The sequence below is a fragment of the Lineus longissimus genome, chromosome 12 (assembly GCF_910592395.1).
Source record: "Lineus longissimus chromosome 12, tnLinLong1.2, whole genome shotgun sequence".
In the NCBI taxonomy this organism is placed as follows: Eukaryota; Metazoa; Nemertea; class Pilidiophora; order Heteronemertea; family Lineidae; genus Lineus; species Lineus longissimus.
In genome coordinates, this window is record NC_088319.1 from 4,859,724 (window position 1) to 4,869,881 (window position 10,158).

The 10,158-nt window shown below is 39.5% G+C and overlaps 1 pseudogene; it reads left to right on the top strand.

Moving 5' to 3' along the window:
• The first annotated feature begins 6,774 nt into the window (after positions 1 to 6,774).
• Positions 6,775 to 8,214, top strand: LOC135497070 (uncharacterized; annotated as a pseudogene).
• Positions 8,215 to 10,158: the final 1,944 nt, after the last annotated feature.

Consider the following 10,158-nt stretch of genomic DNA (forward strand, 5'->3'; position numbering starts at 1 on the left):
TGCCTGAAATTTGCCATCAGTGGTCTCGGATCGGTGTTCGTTTAATTGGTATATGAACCTGATCGCGTGCAATTATGATGAATTATATATTACAGCATACGAAATATTAGCAACATCATCTCGTAATTGCTTTGTGGCATGGATCAGGATTGGACATTTTTTCATATTCCTGATTGACTTTTTGTTGCATGTTTTCAAGTAGTAGCAGGCAGCAAAGAACTCAAAAGGCACTTTGTTTCCTTAAATGACAAGCACTCTGAATTCAAGTCTGAATGAACCCTCAGATAACCAAGGTTGGTTTGTACACTGGTCCCTAAGATGTGTGTAACTTTCTATGAGATGAACATCTTTCTTGGACTTGCCTCTTCACTGTCATTAAAGTGTGATGAGAAATGTTGTCTAATCTCTCCCACAATGATATCCTCTTGCAATAGCAGAATCTTGGAAATCATCCTTAAAAATGTGTCTGCAATGTAGACTGCGGCAATTCAACCCTGACTACTGCACGTATCATTCTCCTGGTTTTGTTTCTGCGTGACTGTATTATGTCCCATCTGTGCATCAGTTCATCACTAGAATGATGATTGAGAAATAAATTTGTTAACTATTGTCTGACGAAGTCTTAGTATCTTGTATTCAATGATATTTTTATGGTAGGTACTCCAAGCTAGGATACATCGCATATCCTACAGGTTTTTGACTGGACCTACTTTTCCAGGTCACTGAGGTGTAATGGCGTAAATAGGCCGTTTGAGTGTAGCCATGGCTCGTTTCTTAACCCCAAGCTGTGAACTTGATATATCCACCGATAAACCACTGATAACTTTAATTCTCCGATAGGCTGAGTTGTTCGAAGCCCTGTTAGGATTTACACTACGAACACCAACTCTCGTTTTTCTCTCTGAAAACTCTCAAAATCTGTATCGGTCACGAAATCTCTCGTAAAACACTCGTAAAGTGCAGGGACGCCTAATTGGATTACACACCCAGTGGCGATCCCTCTCGTAGAGTCTCGAGTTCTTGAATTCCGTGACCTTTCGTAAGTTTTTCGATACCTTTCGACAGTATAATCTATTAAACGGTTATTTTCATGTTGGTTTGCAGGGGGTGCGATAAGTCCGACCATTATGATTAGCGGGCTCAATATTTATGATAGTTGTCAGTTCCACGACTCGTTTCTTAACTCCAAGCTGTGAACTTGAAATTCAGTGCACATGACTCCCTATGTCATATAACCTCAGACATCGAATTTCGGTCCGATCTGATTCTCGACTTAGCCACCAGGGAGTTAAAACCAAAAATGGTAAAAATTGTAATATCTCGCATATTAGTGACTTGTTTCTATAATATTTTTATGGTTGGTACTCCAAGTAAGCATACATCTATGGCAAGCGGAGTGTCCAGTAATTAAAAAAACCTAGATTTATTCAAAAAACCTGGTTTTTTACCTAATAAACTAAGTTTATTTGGAAAAAATATAGGTTTTTTTAAAACAACCTTGTTTATTAGCTAATAAACCGAGTTTCTTTAATAAAACCAAGTTTTTTACCTAATAAACCTTGTTTCTATCCACAAATGTTAAGTTGAACAAATAAACTTGGTTTTATTCCCTAAAATATAAGTTTTTCATCCAGTGGTAATAAACTTAATTTTATAGCAAAGAATCTTGGTTTATTAACAATAACTGGACAAATGGCCAATAAACCTACCTTTTTACGTAAAAAACTTGGTTTTATACAAAACAACTTAGTTTTTTGCAATAAAACCTGGTTTTATTGTAAAAATGCAGGTTGTTTTGAATAACTGGACAAACGGCGTGCAAAAACCTACTTTCTATCGAGAAACTTGTATTTTCTACCTCGCCCGTGTACACAAATCTGCTATCGGGACGAGGATGGGCAACCTCGGCACCACGTGGTACTAATGCTGCACTGCACTGCACTCTGTAAACTAGTTAGTGAGGCCCTAACTTCATCCCAGATCACTCAATGTAGGTAGGATCGAGGTTTAAAAATGTAAGTTTTCTAATAAACCAGGTTTTTAAAAAAAACTAGGTTTATTAGTAATAAACTTAGTTTTTTTAAATAAACTAGGTTGTTTTGGTAATAAACCTTGTTTTATTGAATAAATGGACATTTCTGTACAGAAACTTACATTTTATGCAATTATGTGGTAAAAAACCAAGTTTTTTAGGTAATAAACCAGGTTTTTTAGCATAAAATGTTAGTTTCTGTTAAAAAACCTACTTTATGAGGAAAGAAAGTAAAAAACTTGGTTTTATTAAAGAAACTCGGTTTATTAGCTAATAAACAAGGTTGTTTTAAAAAAACCTATATTTTTTCCAAATAAACTTAGTTTATTAGGTAAAAAACCAGGTTTTTTTGAATAAATCTAGGTTTATTTAATAACTGGACACTCCGCTTGCCATATACATCACATATTTTACGGGTTTTTGATTGGACCTCCTTTTAAAGGTCACAGAGGTCAAATGGCGTAAATAAGACATTTGAGTGTAACTATGGCACGTTTCTTAACCGCTAAAGCTATGAAGTTGAAAATTGGTACACATGACTCCTTACTAGCGGACATCAATTCATTCAATGATTGCATGTGGATTGCGAGTATTACAACTAATTTTAATTGCATTACACTTAACTACTTGTTGTCAATTCCTTCATAAGACTTTTAAATACAAAATTAATCAATTTTGACGTTATATAATGCATTATGCGTAACAGAGTTTTAAGTCATGGAGACGAGAAATATGGAACACTATTAGAAGTGGTGTATTAACACATACAATAGATCAACATCATCGTCGTCGTCGTCGTCCTCGTCGTCGTCGTCGTCATAAATCAGAGTTGATTTCGACACTCAGAGGTCTTCATTTCATGAATAAATGACCTATTGATATGCATGTGAATAGTGTGTGGATATGCGGAATGATAATAGTAAACAACTTGTGCTATCGAAATTAACTAAATGAGGATGAACTGGTGCCATGTCATCATAGTTTATCATTTCATATGTTGAAGTATTTGGTCATATCGTGTCATGGTTAATTACTATGACAGAACAGCTTCAATCGTAATTGCTTCATTTGATCAAAGAAAACGGCACAAAATTGTGACCAACTTACACAATAGAGTATGAAGTTGATAGCATGATTGCTATAAGTCATAGTTCTAGAGGAATAGCGGAGAAGAGTTCCCAATGCTGCCTGTTGCTCTGATTCGCTCAGATCTGGGTAATAGGTGGGTTGAATTGCATAGAAAACTTGGTTTGGCAGTGCAAGAATGACAAACACGAGACTGACAACAACCAACATGACTGTTATCCCTGTAAGATCTTTTTGAGCTTGGGTATTCTGCATCTTCATTCTCCGTCCCTTGTTTATTAGCAGCTTAAATATTATGAAGACATTACAGATTGTAATGACAATGAAAGGTATAGCTGCATACATGATTACACGTATAATACCCCAGGCTGTGTAATAAAATGTAAAATAGGGTGCATCTGCCTGCATCACACCAGACTCCTTCACCTGGGTAGATGCCAATTTTCATGAAGATGAGACAATGGCTGTTCAGAGCAAAGAGTGAAATAAACAGCCCCGCTAGGACAAAATATGTTCGCCTCTTGGAACAGATGAACTGTGCCTTTAACGGGAATGTGACACAAATGCAGCGCTCAAGTGTTAGTAGGAGGACGCTCCATGATGAGAACGTCAGTGTGAACTCCATGAGAAAAATACTGACTTTACACATTGCATCTGAAATTTCTCGTCATTTTGTGTCATAATGGTAGAGCACAAAATCTAGACATCTTATGTAAAGTACTGACAAGTCACTTAGGGATAGGACTATCAGCAAGATACGTGTAGAAACATGCCCGATTCTTCCACTGGGGACAACCATGATGGTTGCAATGTTGAAGATAGTTCCCATTGCGATGATGACTGGGCCAACGTATGCAACAAAAGCAAAAGCTATGAATGCCTCCCAGTGACCTCGGTCCATTAATGTCTCAAGGGAATAGTACTCACCTTGTTGTTTGTTCGTAAAAACGGATTGCAGTGTTTGTGTCATAGTTGATAGTACTGCAATCTAAAGACGCGTACTTTAAGCGAAAGTTGTCCGTTTTGATAGTAAGTGCCGTTGTCCCTTTGTAATGGAAATGTAATAAATATAATCACCAGGCCTCAAATTCGTTGCAGTAGTGAGGTCATGCTCCTGAGGCAGGCAATTCAATATCCAGAGAACTAATTGCTGTTTCATCGGCTGCCACCGAGACACGATAAACGGAGGCCTGAGGATTCATCTAATGGGTTGACAGCCAATGGGTGCCGAAATAGTTACAGCCATTTCTGAAACTGCGTTGGATTTACAAGGTGTTGACCGTTTGCTCCTGTTTTGATATGTTTCCAGTTACAGTACTGTTGGTATTCTGAAAACACTTTTGTGGGCGTTGAGACATTCCTGACAACTGTTTGCGTGGTGCTGTGATGAATATTTCCTCATAGACTTGCCTGAAACCTGCCATCAGTGGTCTCTGATCGGTGTTCATTTATTTGGTATAAGAACCTGATAGTGTGCAATTATGGTGAATTATATATTGATTTTATATTACAGCACACGAACTGAACTATCTATGAGGATAGATGGTGCCATGTCATCATAGTTTATAATTTCACATGTTGAAGTATTTGGTTATATCGTGTCATGGTCAATTACCATGATGGAACAGCTTCAATCGTAACTGCTTCATTTGATCAAAGAAAACGGCCCGAAATTGTGACCCACTTACGCAATAGAGGATGAAGTTGATAGCATGATTGGTATAAGTCATAGTTCTAGAGGAATAGCGGAGAAGAGTTCCCAATGCTGCCTGTTGCTCTGATTCACTCAGATCTGGGAAAAAAATGGGTTCAATTGCATAGAAAACTTGGTTGGGCAGTGCAAGAATGACAAACACGAGACTGACCACAACCAACATGACTGTTATCCCTGTTAGATCTTTTTGAGCTTGGGTATTCTGCATCTTCATTCTCTGTCTCATGTTTATGAGCAGCTTAAACATTATGAAGACATTGCATATTGTTATGACAATGAAAGGTATAGCTGCATACATGATGACACGTATAATACCCCATGCCGTGTAATAAAATGTAAAATAAGGTGCATCCATTCGGCCTGCATCACACCAGACTTCTTCACCAGGGTAGATGTCAACTTTCATGAAGATGAGACAGTGACTGTTCAGAGCAAAGAGTGAAATAAACAGCCCCACCAGGACAAAGTATGTCCGCCTCTTTGAACAGATGAACTGTGCCTTTAACGGGAATGTGACACAAATGCAGCGCTCAAGTGTTAGCAGGAGGACGCTCCATGATGAGAACATCAGTGTGAACTCCATCAGAAAAATACTGACTTTACACATAGCATCTGAGATTCTCCGTAATCTGATGTCATAGGACTGGGAGAGCACCGTATCGAGACATCCTACATAAAGTACTAACAAGTCACTCAGGGAAAGGACTATCAGCAAGATACGTGTAGAAACGTGCCCGATTCTTCCACTGGAGACAACCATGACGGTTGCAATGTTGAAGATAGTTCCCATTGCGATGATGACTGGGCCAGCGTATGCAACAAAAGCAAAAGCTACGAATGCCTCCCAGTGACCTCGGTCCATTAACACCTCAAGGGAATAGTACTCACCCTGTTGTTTTTTTGTCACAACGGATTGCAGTGTTTGTGTCATAGTTGATAGTTCTGCAATCTAAACACACGTGTCTTGAGTGAAAGTTGTTCGTTTTGATAGTAAGTGCCGTTGTCCCTTTTTAATAGATAGGTAATAAATGTAATCACCAGGCCACAAATTCGTTGCAGTAGTGAGGTCATGCTCCTGAGGCAGGCAATTCAATGTCAAGAGAACCTATTGCTCTTTGATCGACTGCCACCGAGACACGATAAACGGAGGCCTGAGGATTCATGTAATGGATTGACAGCCATGAATGGGTGCCGAAATAGTCACAGCCATATCTGAAACTGCGTTGCATTTACAAGGTGTTGATCGTTTACTCCTGTTTTGATATGATTTCAGCTACAGTTGTTTTTGGCATTCTGAAAACACTTTTGTGGGCGTTGGGAGATTCCTGACAACTGATTGCCTGCAGTGATAAAGAGTTCCTGATAGACTTGCCTTAAACCTGCCATCAGTGATGTCGGATCAGTGTACATTTAATCGGTATGTGAACCTGATATTGTGCAATTATGGTGAATTATATGTTACAGCATATCAACATAATCCCACACTAGCTTGGTTGCATGGATGGGAAACTCTTTTTCATATTCCTGATTGATGTTTTGTGGCAAGTTTTCAAGTACATGTAGTTGCAGGCAGCAAAGAACTCAAAGGGCACTTTATTTGCTTCAAAGCCAAGCACTCAGAATTCAAGCATGAATCAACCCTCAGATAACCAAGGTTGATTTGTACAATGGTCCCCACGATGTGGATAATGTTGATGAGATGAACATCGTTCGAGGGCTTGCCTCTTCACAGTGATTAAGATATGATGAGAACTGTTGTCTTATTTCTCCCGCGATGATATCCTCTTCCAACAGCAGAATCTCGGAAAACATCCTTAAAAATTTGTCTGTAATGCAGACTGCGGCAATTCAACCCTGAATACTGCATGCATTATTCCCCTGGTTTCGTTTCTGAAAGTATTATTTCCCTCTGTGCATCACTTAAAGGTCATATATCAAGGTTTGAAAACATGCTTGATACTCATGAAATATGTTGAGGGTTAAAAAAACAAGATCCCAGACATTAAAAAAATTCTAATAATAAAGTCATTATTTAGTTATTTCAATTTTCAATTTGAAACTATTTGAATTTCCCACCACACACAACTTTAGATTAGTTCCACATGTGGCCGCTAGGGATTTTTTGATGACGTAGGTCAGGTCAGTCAGAACAAAGCAAGATGGCTTCCGCATACAGTTCAGAGAGTGAGAGCAGTGAATTTGAGGATGTTTTGGTCGATACAGAAGGATATTTAAACGTTGAGCCATACATGTTCGAGCCATTGATATCACTAGATCATAATGAGAGTGATCATTCGGACGAAAGTGATGAGGAAGTGGAGGATGAACGCCCTGAACGTGCAGGCAACAGAAAATGGCAAGTTTTGTTTACATTCTCACTCTGTTCTCTATGCACACAGCACTACATCATGACATGCATCCACTACTACTATACACAATTGGACTTTATCTGATGCTCTGGCACTTCTTGGATGGCTTTGTATTGGTTCAATGGTTGTATGTATTTGAACAGTCTCTGAAGGACATTTGCCATCTGCCATGTCATGGACTCGGCCTCATCATCACTGAGACTGAGGGAAGCCAAGGAGGGCAACTGGCAACTGGTCTAGTGTTAATCATCATTTTTTGTAAATATGTAAACGTTTATCACTTCAGGTGTGACTGTGGAAACTGCACAGCTCAAATCACTGGAACAGAGTCGATGTGCTGCAGTGACTATTCCCCAGTTCTGGCCAAGAAGGAAAGTTATGAGCCAGATGGAGTTGCCTGCATAACTCTGCATCCCGGATTCGCAAGCAACTGCCTTGACCGATATGTCCTGGAAAGTGCCATGTATGAATTTATCTAAGATCAAGGGCCAATAGGAAATGATCAGCCAATGCACAAGTAAGTTGAAATAAGTAAAATAACAGAAACTTGTACATGTACACTTCCTATTTATTTACAAAACAGAAACAACTGCCTTCAGCACAAAGGATTCATGACCATACTACATTGTATGCATTATGTTTCATCTGAACTCAAATTTTCTCTCAAACTGTCTTTTCAGGTTACGGAGATACCTTGCATACCGCAGATTTGTGCGCTGGTGCTGGCAACGTTTGGGCAAAAAGCAAAGACTTCCTCTTCCAGTCTGTGCTCGTGACAAGATTCGCTCTACCTGGCCCTCAGAGGAGTACACTGGCTTACGTTATCCAAAGAGTTGAGCGTCCGATTAAATCGAGTCTTCCGGCTATCCACGACCTCAAGTTTGGTTTGACGTTTCGTGTATTTCGTACAGACTGGCTTGGGTGTAGACTTGATGCGATCTTCTCTATTGGCCAATGCAGTGCTGTACGAGGGCATTTTCTCTCGAAGTCTCAATACCTCATTCAGTAGAAGTTGGATGTATTCTGAAAAGGAACGAATATTTTAATTTTTTTTTAACAATAAATATTTTGTATTTATAGGATGTCCTGTTTGTTTTTGGTGACACAAGATCATCTCCACAGAATACCTCTGGAAATGGAAATGGTGTTCACAGTCAAGTGGAACCTCTCTAAAGGGACCATCTCAAAATTGACTGATGCCAAAATAGAAGAACAGTGTTAGTCTCTCTGTGAACACTGAGCACCTAGAAAACTCCCCCCAGACAAACACTGTTCCTCTTTTTTTGCATCAGTAAATTTTGAGATGGTCCCTAAGGACACCCATGGGACTGACAAGTGCTCTCCTTAATAGAGTACACTCCCACCGCAGTGGTATGTCCCGCCCCTGGTTTCATATACCGTGCCAACCACTGCTAGGCGAGAGTCTTTATCAGCGGCTAGGAAGACGACTGCAACAACACTACTTTGGCACTCTGCCAAGCAATCGGATGTTGTCACCCTTTCTATATATGGCCATTTTCAAGGAGCATCCTCAACCTACATGTATGATATAGAAGTACTTTTTTGAAAAGGTTCCTACCATAAGTCACTGGTACTTTCACTTCCCTTGCCACAGGTTCACCCGTTTGCACTTCCGAATCCACAGCTTCCTCCTCTCTCGTTCAACTGGCTTTGGAAATTCATGAAAATGGGTCCCATCCGTCATTCGATTGTTCTTTGTGCTAGCCTTGACACAATTCGGAGCCACACAATACACCATAGTGAATGAAACACATTACTTCCAGGTGTGCATAATTAATTAAGGCCCTCCTGCTTTTATGATTGCATGACATGTACAGATGACCTGATCTACATCACAACTTTTGCTGAACCCGCCGCCTGGCTCTAACAAGCCAGTTGCTAGCCTGATCAGGTAATCAAGTTGTCAAACACATAATTGGCTATATCTTCAAAATGGATGGAGCTAATTGCATTTGGTTTTCTGTATTGTATAAAGTGTAAGGTACACTTTTGAAATCGTCTTACAGCAGAAAATGGCAAAAAAACCTTGATATATGACCTTTAAATAATGATTTAGAAACAAATTTGTTATCTGTGATCTGACGAAAGTCAACTCTGCCTGCACCTGTAGAATAACTGTTTGAGTTGTGTCTGTCATTACATCTGTCCCTCAGTCAAGAAGATCCAACAACCAGTTCACAGGGGCGAATATGAAACCACTATTCGACTGATACTTGGTGTGATGTTTGGTTAAGGTATTGCAAATACTGTGTTTTGCAACCTAACCCATTTTGGTGTCTAGGTAGCCATCTTGAAAATATGCAGCAATAATGACGAATTTTTTATGATGGGTATGTCATCACATATTACCCAGGTTTTATTGTTATACCCAACACATTCAGTAGGTATGTAGGTGTTCATTAGGTATGTACATGTAGGTTTCCCTTTTTGGCTCACCGTAGGGGAGTCTTTACAAAACCGCAGAGTCCGTCGTCCTTCGTCGTCTGTATCCTGTTTCAGTGGCATGTTTCGTAACCGCTAGAGTATGAACTTTAAACTCTGTATACAGAACCCTCCAGGTCAGGTGACCTCTGCACTGAAGTTCGTTTCGATCTGAGTCTTGACTTGGCCACCAGGGGGCCAACAATGAAACATAAAAAGTGTGATATCTCTCTTATAAGTGACTCTTTTTCGATAACATTTTCATGGTTCTTTCTCCTAGCAAGTATACATCACATATCAGATGTGGTTTTGGTTTGATCTGATTTTCAAGGTTGCAGAGGTCAAATGGCGTAAACAGGTCGTTCGAGTGTAACTATGGTTCGTTTCTTTACCGCTTAAACTATGAACTTGAAATTTGGTACACATGACTCCCTACTTGTCGACATCTATACATTCAATGATAACTTGCTGATTGTGATGATTACAACTAATTTAAATTGCGTTAAACTTGACAA